At 42.5% G+C, this 23,703-nt stretch overlaps 1 protein-coding gene across 1 annotated transcript in view; it reads right to left on the bottom strand.

Annotated features, from left to right (window-relative positions):
• bahcc1b (BAH domain and coiled-coil containing 1b) overlaps positions 1-23,703 on the bottom strand; it is a 91,876-nt gene that overhangs the window by 65,677 nt on the left and 2,496 nt on the right. The window contains exon 2 of the mRNA XM_027289325.1: positions 2,668-3,176. The gene's annotated coding sequence lies outside the window, so the exon portion shown is untranslated. The remainder of the gene's footprint in view (positions 1-2,667; positions 3,177-23,703) is intronic.

Here is a 23,703-nt window from a genome sequence, read left to right as displayed (position 1 = left end):
ATATATTTAAAGTATCAAAAAATTGTTTGTCAAACACACAGCACAGCATGTGATTATTCCTGTGGCAGCTATATACGGGCAAAAACAGCATTCTAATCTAAATACCCTGATGGCACAATAAACGCACTAACTTCTTCCCTGGGTATGTAATATATTCTGGAGGTCAGTGGATGGTGACATCAGACGTTTCCATCTAACAACAAGAAATATGCTTTAACCAGCCCCAACAGGCAAATCCACTTAAACAAACGCACCAAAGCTCAAGTTAAGTAATTCTATTATGACTTTTCCAAACCATTGCTGCCTTCATCGCACTGTTGAAAAATAGAAACTATTCTCAAGACCAAAAGCAACAATACAAACATAAATCCTTCCAGTATGGTTTTGGCTTTGCCTTTTAAAATGATTTATGGGAAAGGGAAGTAGGAGGATCAGGGAGACCCCACCCACTCAGGACCATGACCTTTTGTGTCTGTAATGACTTACTGTTGCATTGTGGGTTTTGCAGTTATATGTTCAGACCCAGTTTCACATTTTCATTAAAGTCACAATGGTGAAGGATATTTTTATCTTTTTGCACCAAATCTGATTCAGATTTATCAAATTGTTTATAATATTCTTATTAAAATTACCACCTATTTTTATTTCAATTAAAAAATAAAATCAGAACTTTTACATGCACCTGCAGAATTACATAACCGTTTTGTGAAGAATTTAAACTCAGAATCCTATTTCCATCAGTTCAAGGAAAATATTTGTATGTATGGTTTGTATGAAATCCATTCAACCATAATCAATAAAATCAGTCTTTTAACAAACCAAACCTCTTTGCACCATCTTATGATTAAAACTTGCCTGGGAAAATAGAATAGAAAGTCCACTGCTTTTCTAGTTTTAGGTTGGAATTTCTTAATTTTTGAGGAGTACATATCACGTTGTAGTTAATTTATACAACACATTTTTGGGCCAGTGTGGTCAAGTGGCATCTAGTAGTCTAGTTGCCAATTCCATTTCCTTGTGTTAAGAAGAAACTAAAACCAAATGTGAAAAGGTGCAAAAGGCTCTATTTAGAGTCAGTGTTTAGTTTGTGTGTTCTGTAGAAACATGGCTGACTCCATGAGGACAGATCAATAGATATTAAAGGCTCAGTCTAAGGTAATAAAAACTTAAGGCTCTTATTTTCAGGTTATTATACACTAATGAAAACGGAGTTCTAAATATTATATTACATTTCTGCCACATTCTGTAAATAGATTTTTAACAGACTGGACCTTTAACACTTTAAAAACAGCTCTTTTCTGCCTTCGATCTCACAGAACAGCTTCGTTAACTTGTGTCATGTCTAAATTCTTCAGCAAGACCTCATGGAAATTCTGTGGTTTACTTCCTGTCATAGTCGTGATGCCCCTGGTCTTCGTCTTTCAACCCAAGTTCCAGCTGCGCATACAAACCGGCCTTAGACCCCAACGGTTAAATAGATGCCGTCCATACACTCACTCATCAATCTACTTCAGCTCTGATGAAGGACAATTCTGCTGCATTCGAACATTCGCCTGCAGCCTGAAATGCGACCCTTCCCTCCTCATTAGAACGATCCCAAACAAGGCCGGTTTTACAGCTAAAGCTCTGGCTGGCCCGGCCCCCTCTCTGCTTCACACTCTGCTTGTGTTGAGTAAATACACCTCAGTGAGATACTATCAGGGGTGTCAGGTGGTTTTCTCTCCTGGATTCCTTCACATAGTGTGGGGTTATATATATGTAGCACCTGTTGGAACAAAGTAACGTCTGATGTGATTAAAACATCTTTGTTTCCAGAGCAGAACACACTCTTTGCTTTTGGGAGTGTGACAGTCATTACATAATATCATCTTCTAAGCTGTTTACCAAAAATGTCATTATGGAACAAACACATTTAACCAGGAAACATCTGTAATATTCATTACAAAACACAGCAGCTGCAGAAAAGACAATACTTGTCCTTAAAACATTTGGCGTGCGTGTTTCCGACAAGCTTTTAAGCCCATCATGATGTCGTACACATATGGCAGTATTGATAAACGTGGACAAATGTTTGAGATTTGCTTCATAGATGTGATGCTTCTCATTTGCTGTGGTGTAATACAGTTGCTCACTCTTAACCCTGTTCAGAGACTGCTCGCCCGCTGCATGCGTGTGTATGTGGACCCCTTGATATTTGTGTGTATGTGTGTGTGTATGTGTGACACACAGCTGCGATAGGTTAAGAATCAGACGCTAAACCTGTTTCTGGTTCCAATTTGAGGCCAGCTCCTCTTTGGCAAATGGAAAACACTTCAAGGTGCCACCGCACCTAAAGATGGTGCCGGTTTCTGCAGTTTACATGGTCATGTGATTTTTGGAGAACGGACGTTGTTTGCCCCAGAGGCAAGTGCACTGAACACACACACACACACACACACACACACACACACAGAAGCCTGCACAGAAACACACAAATGCAAGTTTATAGAGGCCCACTGGCCCCATAGGTGAGCATAGCTGCATAACTGAGACGGCCACAAAAGGGTGAGCTAAGAGAGCAAAGCATCTTGGGATATGACTTCTTGCCAAAGCACTAAATTCTTTCATCTTTGCTCTCATATTGTAATGCATATCAGTCATAAAAGAGTGTTACATCACTGGACGCACAGTGGTGCCTTTATCTCGAGTCTGCCATGTAGGTCTTCATCTCTCTCTGTGAGTTATGGCATGTATGCATATTCTATGAAGCAGCATTAAACCACAGTGTACTGAAGTGACAAACAGAGACATCTCTTAAACGTCATGCCAGGCCATTCACCCCTCCATGCCATCGTCCTTCCATCCTCTCCTCTTCGAGCTTCTTTTTTTTTTTTCTTCTTTTTATTGCAGCTGCTAATGCAGCAGCCAGCACAGAAACAAAGCTAGCTTTGTGACCCCCCCTCTCCCATCCCCTCCTCGCTGTCTGCTGACGCGTTTGCTTGTTCTCCATGTCACCCCCTAGCCCTTGTTCCCCTTCCAATCTTTCACTAAAAACTTCTTTTCTTCCTTTTATAATTTTTTTTTTCTTCTTCTTCTTCTTCTTCTTCTTCTTTTTTCCTCCCCACATCTGCAGCAGCATCACGCGGCCTGGCAATGGCCGGCCCGGATAGTCATGTGATCTCCGTAGTGGCTGTTGCCTGGGAGAAGAAAAGGGAAGTGTGTGTCAGGACACGTTTTTTTGGCCCAGCTGGGAGGTCAGAGGTCCACTCAACGCTGATCCAATCAGTTCAAGCCACAAAAGGTCTCGCTCACTTTTGCTCCATCCTTCTCCTCTTTCAGCTGTTTCTAACACTATCCTTCCTTTTTTTTTTTTTTTTACTTACTTTGCTTTTTGGCCTCTGGTCTGATCCAAATGTCTCACTTCAAAGCCTGATGTTGACTACGATTAAATATGCACAGATGTGGTTCTAAACATCACCAGAATATCAGGCGCTTCACCACAACAAGGCCCAGAGCTGGACACTTTGAGGAATTCTGTCCATTCGCTCTTGTGAATCATGTGTGGGGATGTGGGGGGGGGGAAGGGCTGAAGTGTCATGCCTTGTAAATGTGAAATTTGAAGATGAAGCTGTTGATGCTTTAAGGCACTCAGACAACGCAGGATTTTGTTTCTATTACTTTGACTTTGAGTTGAACAGATCTCCAAATTCAACCTGTAAACAGATCCACAAGAAACTTGGAATCAACTCACTTGTTTTCAATCTGGATCACTATTAAAATCTAATCAACTGAGGAAAGTCTAAACCCGTGTGTGTGAAGTTTTAATGCAGGCTTCATGCAACAGAAAGAAAAACATCAATCATTTAACTCACTATCAGTATCATCGACGTCAGTACAGGTGGAGCTGCAGTAATGCAAGTGTAAACTGATGCAGCTGCAGGTGTAGTATCAGGAAGTATGGGCGCATTGTAGTCCACTGACAAAGCTCCTTCATTGACTACAGCCATCTTCCCCCGACAACAATAGCTCGTGTATACACCCTCTGCTCATCATGGGACTGAGTGAATGTGGCGATACCAGGGGCTGAGTGGAAAAGTTCAGAGGATGCACTGAGCTGATGAAAGGGACGAGTGGGTAACATTTGGAGAGGAAAACTGGATAGTTTATGGGTTCTTAGTTACTGTAATCATGACTGCGCTGTGTTTGGGTTTATTTTGTGGTTCTAAGAAAACCCTTTAATTGCTGTTTGGCTTCATCAGCCAAGCGCTAATCCATCTACAAGATCATGTAGAACTTCTTTTGATTGTTTTCTAGGTGTACACAGCAGTAAGAAAGGTCCAAAACTCTGCCTGATATACTGTAGATATACTGTATATATAGTATAGATATATGCTGCTTACACTGGCTCCCTGCACACACACACACACACACACACACACACACACACACACACACACACACACACACACACACACCTCCCCCTGCGAAACTGACAACTCTTCACCACCTCGCTCCTCCAATATCATCCCGGCAGCCGCATCCATAAAGACAGATATGTTTATGTGGCATGTTGTGGAGGACTTTACACAAAGCAGATGCATTAAAACATCCATCTTACTTGGATGAAATTATTCCACCTCTCCTACCCTCCCTCCTCTCCCTCCCTCTCCCTCTCCCTCTCTCTCTCTCTCCCCCTCTCTTCTTCCACAGCCAGCTATCGTCATCTCCAGCAACAAGTGGCCTCTTCCCCAGATGAATTTTTACATCCGTGGTAATGCAGTCTGCTCCTGACACGCAGCAAATGGTTGTGTTTCATTGATTGTGCTCAGGGGTGACAGGTATACATGGAGGAAGTGGGTTTATTGTTCACAAAAATATAACAAGCACTCACACACACACATACACACACTTGCGCCTAAATACACAACACACTCAATTTGAAGCTTTCCGTCCTGCTTTTCTCTCCACCCCCCTTCTTTCTCCTCTTGATCAACCTGAGTGAGCGGGCTGCTCAAATAAAATTTTAGTGCCGTGGTAATGTTGCGGAGCAGCATGGCGCCACAGCTAATGGGGGATCGTATCTACATCCCTACTCCTGCACCCAGCTTCACGTTAAACCCCCAACGTCTGTCATCATCTTGTACGCTCAGCACGGGATACAACAGGCCCTGAAAGTTCAAATGTCCGCGCATAAAAAATGAAAATAGAATTACAACAATGTGATATTTCTGCGTTATAGAGGTTATAAAAGAAGGTGGGAAACAGTCAGTGGAGGATCTCTGTTAACTCTTGTAGAAGGAATGGTTGTGTGGTTTGTGTGATCTCAGCGTATAAGGCATGACTTAATTTAGAAAGAACTCCCATCAGGAGGAGAGAACATACAAATATCAAATTATATTAAAAGAACTAATGCTCATTAAAGTACAACTGCAGCAAGTTCCCTGTGCCGTGCTCCTGCTCGGATAAACATGATGCACATACCTTGTAGTGTCAGTGCTCCGCAGACAAACTCAACATGTCTGAATGTGTTATCAAATCTGAGGCCTGCCAGCCAGTAGAAGTGTGTGTGTGTGTCTGTGTGTGTGTGTACATCATGTGAGCAGAGCATTATTAGGCCTTTCTGGGGAGTTATCCATTAATTCGGGGTTAAAGTCCATTTGCATCTAGACAAAAGGGACATGGGCCATCCATCTCAACGCTGAGGGGAAGGGGGTAACGGAGGGAGGGGAAGGGGGAGGGATGTGTGCACGTTTGTGTGAGTGTGTGAGGGAGGTGAACCGTCCTCTTGCAGATAAATCTGTTGCCCTCAGGGGTGCGTTTACATAGGTGAGGACTGACTGTTCTGCAAGCCCAGAGTGATTTATCTGAAAATACCACCAGTAACCACACACACACACACACACACACACACACACACACACACACACAGAAAGAGCTCTGAATCAATTCCTTCACTATGGATGAAGCAGCCTATTTCACTTCCCATGTGTGTGTGTAGATTAACTCACAGCTGCACATTCACATCCAAAGGCAATGCACATAAAAACAGAGGCGCGCACACACACCTACACTTGCACACTTCAACACATCTTATAACTTATACTTTTTAAAAAACAAAATCTATATTTGAAAGAGGATAAAAGTTGATTTCGTTTTGCAGCTGCTTGTAGATCCTCTCAACCGCAGAAAGGATTTCCTAGCAACGATTATAATGCGCACGCACACACACACACACACACACACACACACACACACACACAAGCTCAACGCGCTGGGGCTCCCTCCAGCTATCAGCGTGGGCTTCCCCCTCCTTCTCCCTCCTCCTCCGCCTCCTCCTCTTCTTCTTCTCCCTCGCCGCCGCTCCGCCGTGGAGGGAAGGAGAGAGAGAGAGAGAGAGAGAGAGAGAGAGAGAGAGAGAGATCCCCTCTTCACAACGCTCCCCTGGAAGCCCCAGCTGCTGGCTAGACTGCGCGGTTACATGGGCTGCCTGCCTGCCTGCCTGCCTGCCTTGCCTGCGCACCGGAATGGCGGTGTGTGTGGACGTGGAGACCGAGGTCCGTTCTGCGCCAAAGCGACCACCGGAGCGAAGCGCTGGATGGAGACGGAAAGACGGGGGTGGAAAGAGAGAGTGTGTGCGCGCACGCCGCGGCTCGTTTTCACGCGAAAGTCACGGAAGAAAAACGGGAAACGGCTCCGTGTTTTTGAAGAGAGAGAGGGAGAGAGAGAGGGAGAGAGAGAGAGAGAGGGAGAATGAGAGAGTGTTAGAGGGGGGGATGGGGAAGCTTGGAGAGCCACGGAAGCCTGAGAAGTGCGCTTTTATTCGGTGCGTAATGACACGACGCGTTTTCCAGTGGTTGTACCGACGTGCTGTTGACGAGACGAGAAGGGGTGGAGGTGGGGGATGAGGAGGAGGAGGAGGAGGGGTGGGTTCAACGTGTGAGGCTACACCGGCGAATACCGGGACGGTTTTATATCCAGATACTACAACCGACACGGGAGCAGAGGCTACAGCCCCATTGCGCGTAACACGACGCTCATGGCACGCCCCCCTTCTGCCCCTCTCTCCCTTCACCTCCTCCTCCTCCTCCTCCTCCTCCTCACTGACGGGGAGGCGTTTGCTGCAGGGCGCCATTTTCAAAAGCCTTCTTTGCATACGAGATTTATTTTGCTGCAGGAGGGCTGCGGCCGTCCTGCCGTCTCATGTTACACATCTATCCACCCGAGAAAAATATGGACCGAAACGAGGAAAAGTGGACGAGACGTCAGCGTATATTCTTCCTTTTTTTTAACATCATTTTTTTTGTTGCAAAGGTGAGAAATGTTTCCATATTTTTGGTAATTTAAAGCACATGCAGCTGTGGGTTAGTAGCAGGGACTCTGGTATTGTTGTTTTTGCTTGTTCGTCATTGATTTCCATAAAATACAATTTTTATTTGAGTAAAAAAATATAAACAAAAAGATCTCAGTAGTTGTTGCACTAATGTATTACAGTTATGAACAGGTCTATAACTATGCAAAGTTAAAGCAATTAAAGAACACAGCCAGCCTAAAATCACATCCGTTTAAAAGCACACAGAAAAATGTAATGTAATGTATAGAATGCATGGAAGGCTATTTTATTTTATTTTGAAAAATAATTTAATATAATTATGGAGTAATTAATTTATAATATTACAACTTTTTAGGATTTTCCCCCCCTTATTTAAAATCTGTTAGAAACGCCGTGGTGCGTTCAAGGCGCACAAATCCAAACCAATAAAACCTAAAAAATCGATCATTGGCGGGGTGGGCCAGCCACAATCGCCATGTTGAGATCCTTTGTGTGTGTGTGTGTGTGTGTGTGTGTGTGTGTGTGTGTGTGTGTGTGTGTCCAGGGATCCTATTACCCTGACCTTTTTTTTTTTAAACCCAAAACATAAAATATAATCAGGGCTATTTATTAATTAAATATCGAGTCTTTAAATATAAAAAATATATTAATTAAAACAAATTTTAGTGATTTTTGTTGCACGAAATAAAACAGATTTAAACAGAAAGCCTCAGTGAATCTGACACCAGAGTCTGAGCAGTTTTGTTTTTGTTATTTTACAGTGATTTCATCGTTTTTGTTTTTTTTCATGCTGTAGGATTTAATTTAAGGGACTTCTCCTCTTGTTTCTTGTAGTCTGATTTGATGTTGTATCTTCCTTTTAAAGTCGACAGGCTTCAGAAAAGTGTAAAATTACAGGCTGGCTGCAGGAGCAGGCCTACTTTACATAATTACACACGGTGGACTAGTCTGCTCACTTTGAAGAACACGCTTTTAGTTCTACTAATCATCACAGCATGTACAACAGCAGCTCATTAAAACGCAAACATATTATCCTTATTATCTTATTCGCACTTTTCGTTCTCCGGTTTGAACATTTTTGACAAAAGGCTGCGTTCACTTTTTCTTCTGTCCGCTCGTTTGTTTCAGCTTCAGCGCGTCGATTAGTCGAAGTCTGGCTGGAAAGAATAACTCAGATTTGAAAACAGCTGTTAACAGGTGCTGTGTTTAGGTGTGTTTGGCCAAAATTAAAACCATACTGTACGTGTGAGTGTGTGTGAGAGAGAGTATATGTGTGTGTGTGTGTGTGTGTGTGTGTAAGTGTGTGTATGAGACTGAGTGTGTGTTTTGGGCTGCTGGAGTCAGTGAGGAGTTTCTCTATGTTAGTGAAGTTAATTCAAAGTGACTGCAGCTTTTCCGTGGCAGCACGATGAGGCGATAATAGCAATAATAACAATAACAAGACACAGACTGGCCGAATATGAACGATACAACAGGCGGAGAGATGCACACTCATGTGTGTGTTTGATACTTGAAGCTGCACTGAGACGGTTTAACGTGAAACTACAACAACACTAATAACAATAAAAAAAAAAAAAAATTATTATGATAACAATAAAATCAATAATACTAATATTATACTGCTGTGATACTGATAATAGGACAGTTTGCCACGCGTTTTCTTCAGTGCGTCAATTACTAAAATGAAAAAGGGCATACATTTATGGTTTAAAAATATAATATAAAAATGTTACAATATATAAATGAAATATGAAAAATATAAACAAAATGTTTTGAATATTGGAAAATAAAAAAATATTTTTCAGCACACTTATAATTTAGCTTTGAAATAAAACAAACGCCTCAAACTGAACATGCAATCAAATATAAATGAACAAATAAATACATTTTAATTGCGTTTATTTGTGTATTTAGCACATTTCACGCAGTGTTAGTGGTGTGTTTAAGAAACTATATTGACCAACATGTGAAATAATAATGTGAAATATTCACTTTATCAGAATAGAGAGTTGACAGCTGTGGGCTTTATTTATTTATTTACTTTATTTTTATTTGTAGCGTGTATGTTTATGAAACTTTTGCTCGTATTGGAGTTTTCCCCGTATCTTTAGTCTTTTACTGACTGTATGACACACATACTATGTTAGACGTTTACGTGTGTTTGCCGTCCTGTTGGCGTCTTTGTATTAATAAATAATTAAGTCCTAATTAGTAAAACAACTGAAGATTTCATTTTTTTTTCAGTTGTAGCTTATTTGCTTATAAAACGAATCCTGTGCGTGCACGTGCGTCTGAGGTCTACCTGAATTATTTAAAAATTTGCAAGACAAACAAGCTTTGTGTGTGTGTGTGTGTGTGGGTGTGTGTGCGTGTGTGCATATGTGCGTGTTCACGTGTGTAATGTATGCAAACCTGAAAGAAGGCTGCAGCTGATAACTTCTATAGCCTAAAGTGCAAATAGATTTAAATAATAATAATAATAAAAAACTTCACTGTCAGAGGAGTAGAAAGGTTTGTGATGGGCCACAGCAGCGGGGCATGCTGGGATGCGTCCGTGCTGAGCTGCAAAGGCGCTCCGAGGTTTGATTTTAGCAGCCAGTCGAGGCCACGATACAAGTTTATCCCCCCCCCCCCCCCCCCTCAAACGGGGGGGTGTCAAAGAGTTGATTTACCGGCATGCACTGCACGGTTCTCCTGCAGCACTGATGGGCCTCATGCAGACCATCCATATCTCCATAATTGCATCGCAGACAATTAAGACGCAAATTAACAAAGTGGTGGGTCTGGGAAGTGGAATATAACAGAGTGCAGATCATTCAAACAGCGATCAGACCCGGACACGCTGGCAGGAACACAAAGTTTTGCTTCCATAAAGCAGAATAACGTGCAGGTAAACCTGGCTCCTTCTCTTCATTACTGAATTAAGTCAGAAAATCAGGCTGATTACACCGACTTGGATGCTCTTCCTCCACTTTTAACAGTCACTCATGATGTTTGCTTACATCAGAGCGGTGGTTACAATTGTTTACCGAGTCTCCTTTTTTTTTTATATATTTACCCATCACTGTCACTGGAAACGGACCAGCAAATGCTGCCACACACAAATCCAACCACTTAAGTTATTTTCTAGAATACAGAATGTGAATCTGCAGCCTCTGCTTTGCATGAAAGATGCCCCCTTTTTTTCGCTACCAGTTGATTGTTTGGTAAGACAGAGGCGGAGCTGAGAGGAGGAGGGGTGAGATGAGGTGGGGTGGTGGTGGACCCCCCTCTCCTCGACTCCCCCCCCCTTTTCCACCTCCTCTTCTCAGCCCCCGCTGCACTGGGATGGCCTGAGAGAGAATCCCCCCCTACCCCCCACCCTATAGCGAGAAGGCACCCAGCTACGAAATACAATACAAACTCAATTAAATGCAGTCTCCGCTGCGATTTACCGCAATGAATGATAAATTGGTCGTCGTTCTCACACTGTAGGATCTCTGAAATTGCAATAATAGGCAGAATCGTTATGTAAAATATGCATAGGGCCCACATTTACCAAATTTAGTCCAGGAGGGGCAACTGTCTGTCCGTTGCCTTTTGTTAGGAAATTCCTGCTCAAATAACCAGGTTTGTCTCTAAAAGCGTGTGTTTAAGGTCAAACTGCTACACGGGCTAAATTGCCACATTGTTATCCAAGTGAGAGATGACGGCCTCTGCAAAATAAAAATGAATCCATGACTTTCACGTATTGCGAGAATGCTGAATAATTTTGCGGATGTCTAGCGTGAAATTAGTACATGGCAAAAGATGGTTTAAGCAGTAAACAGTGTAAACAATAATTACAAAAAGAGAGAAAGAGGGAGGAGGGGGGAGAGAGGGAGCAGGAGAGGGAGGGAAGGAAGGAAGGGAGGGTCTTTACCTGCAGCCTCTGGAGCAGGGAGGAGAACAAAACCATGCAAAACATTTTTTTCCATTATTCACAATCATTCACATGTTTGAAAACAGAGTTGTGTGGTGGAGATCGCAAATAAGTCAGTGAGCGTTAAACCATTTTGAAGATTTCTGTTTGTTGCACGTTCATTAAGATATCGCAGGATGCATGAGGATGTAAACATTAAATTAAAGTTAAGGAAAATAATGACATTTTCTCCGAGTTCATCTTGTTTAGCTGCTTTATGAGCCTGTTTACGTTCATGTTATTTAGGTAAGTGTTCATTACTTAGTGGGGAATAAGGCTAAACTGATTTTTATAGACTTACATAGACAACAAGGATGTGAGGGAGCATTTATTCTAATTTTATAGTTAAGCAGATTTTTTAAAAGAAGCCTTTTTAGCTATTAAAAATACAGAAAATATCAGAGAAAAAATGAACCCATGCTGGGTTAATATAGTACCCAAGAGGAGGGGTTCATCTGGATCAAAACAACCCCTTGGTACTGGGTAAAATTAAAGATTTATACATAATATAGTACTTTTATTTCTAACTCTTAAACATGAGGCAGAAGATGTTGATGTATTTTACCACATATCTGAAGAAAATAATTATTTTCTATATAAATCTAATATGCAGTTATTGCCAATCATCACTTCAGTCTTACTCTACATGCTGTTTTGACCATTAAATATAATTTTAAATATACAGCCTAAATTTTCACTCATAGCCCCCTTCAGGAAAAAACCTCCAGAGGGTGTCGTATGAAAAAGATAAACATTAATTCATTTATTGTTAAATGTTAAAAACATAAACAATTATAGGTTATATAAGACATGGCACTGCTGCTTATAAACTATCTACATTCATATCAAATTATAGATTTTAGGAGGCGCCTGGTGAGCGTGTAAATATGTCGAGGGTCAAACCACTGAAACTCTCTTTTATGACTCACATTCATGGCAAATATCACAGTAAGTGGTATCACACTGATGTCAGTTATATGAGCTCGTAAGGCTCCCCCCCCGCCCCAAAAGAAAAGTGAAAACTGTGCAGAAGTTTGAAAATAAGACTCATATTAACAGTAATTTCTAAAGTGATCTTGCACCTCAGGAGTCAGTCCAGTCTTGGAAACTTGTGGATTTGTAAAGCAAAGACTGCATCTGGTGCGTTACCCCTCCCATCAGGCTCTATTCCCTTTGAGACATTCAACGCATAGTTCAATTCTCTCCTTACTGAGGGCATAAAACAACAAGCCCACTATTCATTTGTGAACGTATCTGCACATTCCTTTTTTTTCCCCTCCTTCTTCTTCTCGCTCTCTACTCTCTACAATTACCCCACCGTGCTGAAACACACTAATTTAATAGAACGGAGAAATCGATGCAGTATTACACTCCTTGGGCCTCTTCTTTTTAATTTTTTTTTTTTAAAGCAGACACCAGCATGTTGACATGATGGGACCAAACATGTTGGAACTGGGTGTAAAAATATGATTTGTAAAGTGATGAATCACGACCCATCTGCACTTTTGCAGGTGTGAGTGAGAAACTATTGAGGGGGCGACGTCAGCTTATCATAAAAATGGAAACCCCCAGGAAAAGATTCATAAACAAATCAAATACTACAATTTCAAACAGACTTGTCTAATTAACTCAGACGTCAGATTGCACTTCAGGACGGCTAATATTTAAGTTTTGATGGGGGATATCTGTACCTATATGGCCAACAGCGAGAGCCGTATATCATGGAAAAATATTGATTTTGCAGTGGCCTGAGAAAGACAGACACACACTCACTCTTTCTCCCCTCTTTCCCTCCCTTCCTCCCTCCTCTCCCTCTCTTTATTCCATTAATCTCTCGGAGCAGTGTAAGATACTGGAGGGTTAGTGTAACATCGTGCAGCTCTAATATATTCCAGCCCTCACTTTGCCTGTGGCATCCATATGTTTAATTCCACTACAAATGTTTTGACAGCAAATGAAACTCGTTTCTTTCTCCCTTTTTTTTTCCTCAACATTGCGGAAAAAACAGATTTTTTTTTTTTTTTGGATTTTCTTTTTATTAACCCTCTCTCTCTCTGCATCTAGAGGGCTTCTCTCTCGCTTGCTCTCTCTTGAGTGTGTGTGTGTGTTTCAAAAAAGAAGCACAGTGATGCTTTATTTAATTGGTTGTGGACCACCTGGAGTTTCAACATTTCCCCTGGCTGATTTCAGACTCCCTCAGGTCAACTATACATGTGATGTCTATAGCTGAAGAGGAGACGGATGAAATATGTCATTTGCAATGCTAAGCTGGTGTAATGTTGCATGGATTATGTTTTAAATTCTACATTTTTTTTTATTTGTGTTTTATGAAAAAGCTGTAAGGAAAATTTAAATAAAGAATTTCAAAAGGGAAATCTTTGAATTTTGAGCTTTTATTTGTGGAAACGCATAATCCTGTAGCCACACAAACACACAGACCCACAGTCTACTTAAAGACACCCACTCACACACAAAGCACACAATAAACACAAGCGCATGACCTGCAGGTGTGTGTGTGCGACAATGGACACCATCAACAAGACACTTCACTCTCTGTATTAGTCACACACATGCACACACATCAGGATCTTGTGTGTGTGTGTAGAGAGGGTTGATGTGTGGACCGGGAAGGAAGGAGGCTTATGAGGTCACCAGGAGAGAGGATAGTGGACGAGAGAGGGTTGAGAGAAAGCAAAGGAGGGAGTGTGTGCTTGTGTGTGTGTGTGTGTGTGTGTGTGTGTGTGTGTGTGTGTGTGTGTGTGTGTGTGTGTGTGTGTGTGTGTAAGAGAGTGAAGCAGGGCCGGGGTGGCAGGGGGTTTCTAACGTGTGCTTCCGGTGCAGGATAGCCCATTCATCATTCTCACATGGTGGGTTTACTTTGCCAGTGATAGAGACAGGGGTGAGGAGCAGCACTACAGGGAGAATTAATGTGTGTGTGTGTGTGTGTGTGTGTGTGTGTTGGAGGAGGGGCACGTCAATTTGAGAATGGGACCGATGACCAAACCAGATGTGAAGGTGTGTGTGTTTCCCTATGTGTGTGTGTGTGTGTGTGTGCGTGGCTAGGTGTGTCATAGGGTCAGAGTTACTCCCTCCTCCCCTTCCTCCCTTGTAGCTGACATACATGTCATATGCCACCTCCACCTCCCTCCTTTTCTCTCCCCTATCCTCACCTACATAAATTCAGACAAATCATCCACTCTCTAAACACACACAGACACACACACACACACACACACACACACACGTATATATATGCAACAAACACACACACACACACACACACACACACACACACACACACCACAAAAGAAGAAGATGGAGCTTCTCGTTAGTAAAAGGTGTCTTGTTTGAGATGACATCACACTACAATTGTGTGTGTGTGGGTTCAGAGTGAGGTCAGGTGACATAACAGATGATCCCGTCATGGTCTCAAACAAACAGCTGCTGCCATGACAACAACTAAATATGCAACAGGCCGTCCTGAGAGAAGAGAAGAAGAGGAGGAGGAGGAGGAGGTCAAAGGTTGAAGGAGGTGGACGGATGAGGAGTCACATCCTCTGTCAGGATAAACTTCAGCCACCGTAGCGACATCGCACCTCCCCTCCAGCTTTTTTCTTAAATTCTGAATCGCCTGGTGCTTTTTTTTTTTTTTCTTCAAGGTTTGGTCTGCTGACCTCTGACCAGCAGGATCAGCTGGTTTTGTGTTATGGGAAGCGACAGGAAGAGTCTCAAAGTATGAGCCACAGCCTCCTCTACTGGCCACATACCAAACCACACGCCGCTCTGAGACGAGGGTGGCGGGTTGAAGGGGGGCTAAGGTCTGATCCTGAATTATCTGAATCTGATTAACTAAACCAATTAAAGGATCCATGTGATTAAAAGTCAGCAGAGGAGGTGAGATTTGATGGAGAGTGTATTTTTTTTTGGTTTTAATTCTTTAAAGGGGGGAAATGGTGAAGGGTGAGTGAGGGGACACTGAGGCGAGGTCGCCGCGGTAACTGGGAATTGGGAACACCTGTGGGATTCTGGGATTCGTCATATCATAGACATGCATGAATAATAACACTGATGCAGTGTAAACGTGCACGCGGGGTCTTTCTCTTTCTTGTTCCCTCTTCCTCTGTGCTACAAACACACACACACACACACACACACACACACACACACTCAAAGAGCAGACACACATACACAGTTTCCTCTGACCTTGTTTGAAGAGCAGACACACATACACAGTTTCCTCTGACCTTGTTTGGGGTCACACAGAGGGGGACTGAAATGAGTTTCAAATGTTCACATTATTTATTATTGGGTATCATCTCACTGTACAAATCCTTTACAGATGTTAGCCTCTGGTGCATGTGTGTGTGTGTGTGTGTAGGTGTGTGTGTGTTGCTTGTTGTGCGGTGTGTGCATGGTTAGGAAATACTACATTCTAATACTTGTAAAAGGAGGTTTGGTATGTCAGTGATTGGTGAGGTATGGAGGCCAGTGTACGTTAAGTGATGGTGCATCTTTGTGTGTGTGTGTGTGTGTGTGTGTGTGTGTGTGTGTGTGTCAGTAGGGGGTGAGGCTATGAGTGACTGGAGAAGAAATGAGGGATGATCTTTATGTGGCAGCTTATTTGTTTTTAAATGCACGAGTCTCAGAGGCCCCTAACTAAAGGCATCAAGCACAGGGCAAGAGGAGCGTCCGTCACTGTACTGTCAACACACACACACACACACACACACACACACACACACACACACACGCACACACACAGAACAAGGCAACAAGAGAGCGAGTGACACACAAGCTGCCCCATCTTGTGATCAGCCCCCTTGTGAGTTTCGTTTTGGAGAAGAAACAGCTCCTTAGTTTTGCAAAGAGGAAAACAAGCACGGTAAAGAGTCCGATGAGTCTGTGAGAACTGCACAGCGAAGATCTGATCCGGGATCATGCTCTTATATTACACAGATAAGAGAAGGAGAGGCGAATGTTTGCCTGCTCAGATTTTGTTCTTGTTCTACTTGAACAGATAAGGCAGCTGTGTCAAGATTTCTTAAAGTATTCATTTCCTCAAATATTTTGGAAAATAAAATTAAGACTGAAGGAAGTTCATATAGCCTCTAAAAGTAATATAGCACAGACACAGAGCTGACATCTGTTGTATTTTTTTCCTGAGCAATTCAACGTTTTAGGGTCTTGGGTCAAGTTTACATTCTGCAATTGACACAAACACGTGGTGGTTATTTTATACACCAATTGTAGTATTTTTAATGTTCAGATTTATCTACCCTTTGTCCACCTTTTTTTTTTAAAATAAGTATTTCTCCATCGCAATTTTATCTAGACATTCCAGATTACTTTCCCAGGAAACAGTCCTAAACAAAAATAAATAAAATATGGACAAATAAAGAACATTTTACAGACTTTCTTTTTGGTTCCTTATCAAATTTTTCATAGGGAGTGTGTGGTTGCACTGGGGGATTTTACTTGTGACCTTTTTAAAAAAAATCCTGGATACCGTCCTGATAACGTCAGCATGCAGTGTTTTAAGATACACTGAAGGATTCAAGGGTTGAGAAATTATTCTCTGGCCACTAAAGCTCTTAAAAAATCATTTGGATTATCTCAAAAAGGACAGTGGCAAAGGAAAAATAAATACTTATGACACTAATAGTATATTTCAAATTGCAACTTATTTAGTCAAAGTAGTTGTGATTTCCGCATTGTAAGGTTACTATAAGTTTTATTTGAACTGTTATACATTTAGAGCAAACAAAAATTTGGATTTTCTCAAATCAAAACCGTTAAATTGGTGAAATTCAGAAAACCCTTCTTCAAATAACTTTTTGTGGTTTTTAGGATTAGTTAACATCAGGAAATAAATGAGAAAGCTCAGCATAAACAAACGAGAGCGCATTTGATCAATCTAGGAGGGGAGTCAGATGTACAAACAGCAGAAGAGAGGTCTGATTTTCCTGATGAGCTGCAGTCTGTCTGAGGTCTGGTAGCAATGAAGCTCTCTGTAAAAGGTCAGCGTTGAACTCGGAGGGGGGGGAGGAGGCGGTGGCGGCAGCAGAGAGAGAGAGAGGGGAGGGGGGTGCTGGCCTGCCTCAGGATGGAGGGTCAGCTCCGTCACAGCCTGGATAGGACTGCTGACCTTTCTGATGTCAGAGCAGGGGTCTGTGTGTGAATGTGGCCTGGCCTGGGGGAGGATTGAAGGCAGGTCATATATAAATGTGCCCACATGTTGAGACCGGGGATACATATCGCCTCTGCTTTGGGATTTTTTTGTTTTGTGGGTGGTTTGGTAGTTGCATATCAGCAAATAATTAAAGAACACACACATATAGAGGAGGGGGAGGGGGGGCTTTGGTACTTTGTAAAACACCTCGGGTTTCTGTTTTTGGCCCACACACTAGAGAGTCCTTGGCAGAAGCTAAATGGACGAAAGTAAATAAAAGTGGCCATTATGTGTGGGCTCCAGTAAATAGCTGCTCTCTTGTCTCTCTGTGCTTCAAAAAGAGGGGCGGAAGATGCGATCACGAGGAAAGCCCGTGTCTTTTCTTCTCCAGCCACTATAGACGGGGGTCTGGCTCTCCTCCTCCTCCCCCTTCCTCCTCTTCTTCACCCCCTTTTTTTTCTCCTCTCTCTCTTCTTTCCCCTTTTCAGCTTTCTCTTTCTGCTTCCTGTTTCTCTCTCTCTCTCTCTCTCTCCAGTTCACTTCTGTCATCCCTCTCCTCTTCGTCCTTCTCCGTCGCGCTGTCTCGCTTTTGCCCGCCCAGTGTTCCTCAAACGTGCAGGAAGGGAGAGATCAATGGTGTCCTCGGAGAGGGAATTACACAGCTGAATTTCGATGAGAACAGAAGAAAGGAAGAGGAAGGGAGAACAAGTAGAGGCGGGGAAGGCATGTGAAAAGGGAGAGAGAAAGAGGGAAGGAGGATAGTATATCCTTCAAGGGAAAAAAGAGAAATGGGAGGAATGTAGAAAAGTATGTAGAGGACTGGAGTGTGAGTGAGCTCTGCAAGACTTGATGCTAAAATCAGACAAAAATAAATTGAAATTAAAATCCCTGACAATGAATCTTCACGAGTGTAGTTTGAGGTATGTGTGTGTTCGCATATATGTGTGTGTTGGACTGAGATAACATCCATAACTGTGAGCATCGGCCCATAATTTGTGCTGACAAGTGAATGTCTGTGCCTGTGTCGTATTTGCTGGGATTGAAGAGATATTTCCTGTTTATTAGGAGGAATCTGCTGTGTTTGCATCAGCGCGCGCACACACACACACACACACACACAGATATCGCATTCAGTAAGAGCGATGAGAAAATAGCAAGAGACAGGGGAGGAGAAAAACAGCAGCTGTATGTTGAGATTTATATCATCAGTCAACTTTTTTTCTATCCTGGTGTGATGTTATGAGGTGTGATGTTAACATGTATCCAAAATTGTGGGCTTAGAGGTGACCTATGACCTTTGCTTGAGTTTTTTTCCCCCTCCGTCTTTTAGCCTGAGTATTTAATTTGTCAGTTCACCCAAATTAGAGCAACAAAGAACACATTTTCTCCTTTACCTCTCCTGATATCTCACGCAGATAGTTTGGGTTTCATTTACTCTGTGTTTGAGATATCTGTCTCTGAGATTTTTGCCTCCATCGTGATGAATTTAGAGATGAATGGGATTTAGTTTGGGGTCCTCACAGCATTAAAAATATATGTTTTATATTTCAAGAAAAATGTCCTGGTTATTTTGGTCATGTACAGACCTTTCAGGTTTTTAGAGGGGCTGTTTTAAGTCAAAAAAGTTTTTAAATTTTAACTTTAAAAGTTAAAAAATAGTTTAAAAAGTAGTTTAAAAAATACTGTTCATTAAGGCCCCTCTGGAAAGACACCTTTAAATTTGTATATCTAACTGAAATCAGTATTATATATATTCTAAGTATCTTAAATCCCAGAGGATAAAAAAACAATGGCATGGCTGGATATCATTGTAATTAAATAAAACTGTATCAAACCATAACATAAAGTGTAAAAACAGGGATCAAATGTGATCCATGGCATCTTGGCACAGATGGATAAAAAATTTGCCGTAACTGAAGTTCAGTTTTGTTGTTAAAATCATTGTTCACTTCCTTCGCTGATCGTACAATGTCCTGCGCCTCCGTGTGGTAAGACTCACACGAGACCGTGAGAAAACTTTAATTTCACTTAGGAAAAAGAAAAAAAAAAGTTATGGCAGGATTTGGAAACGGTCAATAGAGCTAAGAACAAATGTAGCAAAATGTCCGCCCCAGACCTCCAGACTCTTTCACCTCACTACTTTAATGTCAAACCACTGCCTGTTTCTTGTCATGTCTCTTCTATGTAATCCTTTTGTGGTTGGGAAAATTCCTCTCACATTAAGTGCATTTCATAAACATTTTCTAAAAGCTTGTTAGTCTGGGCTCTATCATAGAAGGCTATTTGCAGCATTTGTTGAGGGCATACAGGATGCCGTCTACTCTGTCTCTATCCATAATAAATCAGAAAAGCAATAAAATAAATAAAAGCAGGAATAATCCTAATATTCGTTGGGTAAGGACCTGGCTGTTCATGTGATAAGTGCCACTCCTAAAATCCTAATGATGCTGCTGGCACCAGAGAGCCATATAAAGCAGAGTTTCAAATGAAAGGCCTGTTTTCTGGCTGAGCAGCCGCAGACGGCCAGAGAGAAAGAAGCAGTGGAGGAGCCTGAGTAGAACCTGGGATAACACCATCTCTCCTGGCTCTGAACTCTGCACAGGTCTCCAGCGCCGTCAATTACTGAGAGATATACGGGCCGGCCCGTTTCCACCACTTTACTGAGTCCCCTTCAGTTGCAGCCCACTCAGACTGTAAATTATCACTCCCCCGTCCAAGGTTTGCAGCAGTTTGGAGTCACCAGTGAGACCCTCCTCTGTCTCAGCCCGAATCTTAAGGAATTCCCTCCCTCTGTGTGCCAAACCCCAAAACCATTGCAAACCGGAGCTGTGGAGCATGCAGCTGCACGCCCATGTGGACACGCTCACTCGCAAACATTGATTTAAACACACACAAATGCACACAAATGTTCGTATATGCTATATAAAATCCCCTGGAGCTATAGATCATTGGGAACAGGTAGGGAGTTTAGCGGCACACACACACACACACACTCACACACACACTCACACACACAGGCTGTAGATCACTGAGGTGGGCAGGGACGTCAGCACTCCCATACACAGTGAGCCTTATTGCAGAGTTTAATAGAGGAAAGCCAGCATGAATCCCCACAGTCATTCTGTTCCAGTCAAACACACCATTCACTACACACTGGTCCTGTGTGTGTGTGTGTGTGTGTGTGTGTGTGTGTGTGTGTGTGTGTGTGAATACACACACATACGAGTCGCTGTACATCATGTGCTGCAGTCGGCACCGTGTGTGTGGTTAGTATGTATACAATATGCATATATGAATGTGATTGCATGTGTTCTCATGCAAATGTGTGTGTGTGTGTGTGTGTGTGTGCTACATATGAGGAAGCATGAGAGTATATTTATGTACTGTATCTGTGGCATCTGGGAGTGAGAGAGAGAAAGTGTGTGTGCATGTGTGTGTGTTTGTGGTAGGATGGGGGCCATATTGACCCATCAGTGCTGCTCTGTCACCTCTTCTCTTTATGAGTCTGGCCTTTTAAAAACACACTGGATTTATGGTCAGTTTGGGCGCTATCTCAGACACGGTGTGTGTGTGTGTGTGTGTGTGTGTGTGTGTGTGTGTGTGAGATTTTTTTCTCCCCTAAACACCGACACTAATGTAGAAAATGAGCCTCGTTTGCTGTCAAAAGAGGAGTTAAACACATAAACAGTTGAAGTGATGAGAGAGTTAATAGCGCATACAGAACGCTACACTGAGAAAGATAAGTTATGAGATATTTATGTAATGTCTGAGTTGTCTCATAGTGCAAGTTTACGTGCAAGAAGTGACAGATAAAGGAATAAACCAAGCACTGCAATGATTCTGACCACCTCAGGTGCCTAATTTAAAAATAAAACAGCATAAAATTGATATAAAGATGCTGAACTTTCAGAAAATACAGCAAAAAAAAAAAAGAGAATAAAATGCTTTGGAGCATGCTTTTACGAGTATTAACAAAATAAAAGCACTAAAATGTATTCATAGTTTCACAGACACGTGTTTAGTTTTGTGTGTAAACTATCCGAGTTGTGATGTTTACATTGAGTTGAATAACAGGTTATGTGAGTAAGAACAGGATTCATCCTGCATGTAAACATGGTGATGGATGTCATTATTAACACTAACACACACACAGACACACGTTACACATGCATACGTACAGAGCCGAGAGGTGCAGATGGCAACGTGACATCTCTCTCTCTCTCTCTCTTTCTGCGATGCAGAATCCCACGTCATCTTAAAAAACTCTCTGCCTCCAAATTGATTTCGCAGTGCAAAGAGCCCCCCTGGAGATTAACAAAGTAAATTCCACTTCTTCTCTCCTAAAGAAACAACTACAATTTTTTTCCCCCTTAAACCTCAGATAAGCAGACATGGAGGATTTTCTTGAGACTATACATCCTTTATCTGTGATTCTAGGTACTATGCAATTGTGGATGGAGCCTAATGTGTGGTCCATTTGCTTCATTAACGGGGCAGACGCAAGCCGTTCAGCCAAGCAAATGCCTATTGTTCCCTTTACCTTCCCGTTTTTAATGTGTTGCATTAGTCCAGCAGTTGTTAGTGCTAGACCATAGTGCTTTGCTGATGGTCAAATGACAAAGTCTTAATAGAATATAGTGGGACCGGCAGGACAAAGGTGGGCAATGTTCAGCTGGATGCAGCCAATTTCTGTGTGAGAGGCCTGCCTAAAAACCCTATTCATAGGCCGTCTAATGCTGGTGCGTAATTAAATGTGATTACTGGAGCAGAGGGCTTCTCTCTCCCTCTCTGAGGGCCACACACAGGACTGGAGGCAGCGTGCATGCGCTCATTAAGGAGGCGCTAACAGATGTACACAAGCAACGACCACAGGCATACCTAAAAATCTAAGCCGTATCTCTCTCCGCGACACTCGCACACAAACAGGAGTAAAAAAAATCATGTATCTCCGAAATGTCAACTTTTTAAAAGGGCTAAGAAAAGCAGGATTAGATTTGAAAGGGAATAAGCCCAAGGGTGGCTGGGTGTTTTTTAAACCGAGAAGTATGTAATCCTTCAAGTGAAGTTTAAACATGAATTAGAGTTGCAAGGTTTTTACCTGACAGTTTGTAGCCTAGCGAAGTCTCTCCAAGACGCACAAAAACAAACACCAACCAAGTAACGAACCATAAATAAAAATCAGGGTAAACTATGACCTTCAGTCAGCGATAATCATAAAGTAAACACTAAGAAATATAAACAAAAATCAATTATGATTTCCACACACACACACACACACACTACGTCTGGCCCGCTCTCCGGTCCAGTTTCCTGGGCAGACACAGTCCCCTGGTGCTCATGGGAAATAGTGAGCATGCCAGGCCCCACAAAGGCGTCCTTTCAGCCGCCCGCATGCTTGACCTGTGCAGGGTCAGTGCTCTGCTTTGTGCCCCGTGACCCTTGAGTGACCGGGGGTCACTGCGAGGGCCCGAGGTCAAATCCAGATGCCTGCGTCTAATTTTGCCCCAACCGGGTTATCTGACCAAATCTGCCCTAAAATCTGCCCCCCCCCTCCCCTCCGTACTGAAACCCACTACTACGTCCACACATGGCTGAGTCCCATAGAAATGCATAGAAGTACTGCAGTCTAATTGGACTAGTGTGAAGCAGTGCCTGCACTCAAGCTCTCTCTCACTCGCACACACAGGCCTGACCCCCTGTAACTGCACTAATACCCCATCCTATGGCCTTTGGTCTATCTTGAGGGATTAGGTGCAGAAAGACACACATACAAGCACAGATACACACACACAAACACGCACACACACACACACACACGAGCGCCTGGCTGAGGGTGTACCTTGAGGGATTAGGTGTAGAGAGACAGGACCCTCCAGCCAATCAACCGGTCTGTCACATTGATTTTGAGGGGTCACTGGTGCACAATGGCCAGGGTTTTCCTGCCTTAACCTCTCTGATCACACACATATGCGCCGCGCACGCTCGTACACATGCACACATAATGACAATAAACTTTATTTATATCACTGACGTAAAAGGCAGAGCTAAAATGGGAGGGTTAAAAATGCAAGAATACAAAACAATGAAAGGTAAAAATAGACGGCGCAAGAACAAATAAGACTGAGTTAGTGTGTAAAAAAAGAAAATCCAGTAATGCTAGAAGCTAAACGAATACATAGGATTAAAAATGATTACACATTCAAGTCCGTAAAAATCTGTTTTAAGAGATGATATTAAAGAATGTATAATTTTTTCGAGCAGGACTTGCCACAAAGGCACACGCAT

Source organism: Larimichthys crocea, chromosome XVI (genome assembly GCF_000972845.2).
Source record: "Larimichthys crocea isolate SSNF chromosome XVI, L_crocea_2.0, whole genome shotgun sequence".
In the NCBI taxonomy this organism is placed as follows: Eukaryota; Metazoa; Chordata; class Actinopteri; family Sciaenidae; genus Larimichthys; species Larimichthys crocea.
The sequence above is the reverse complement of the archived record's forward strand: the minus strand, read 5'-3'. Positions and strand labels throughout refer to the sequence as shown.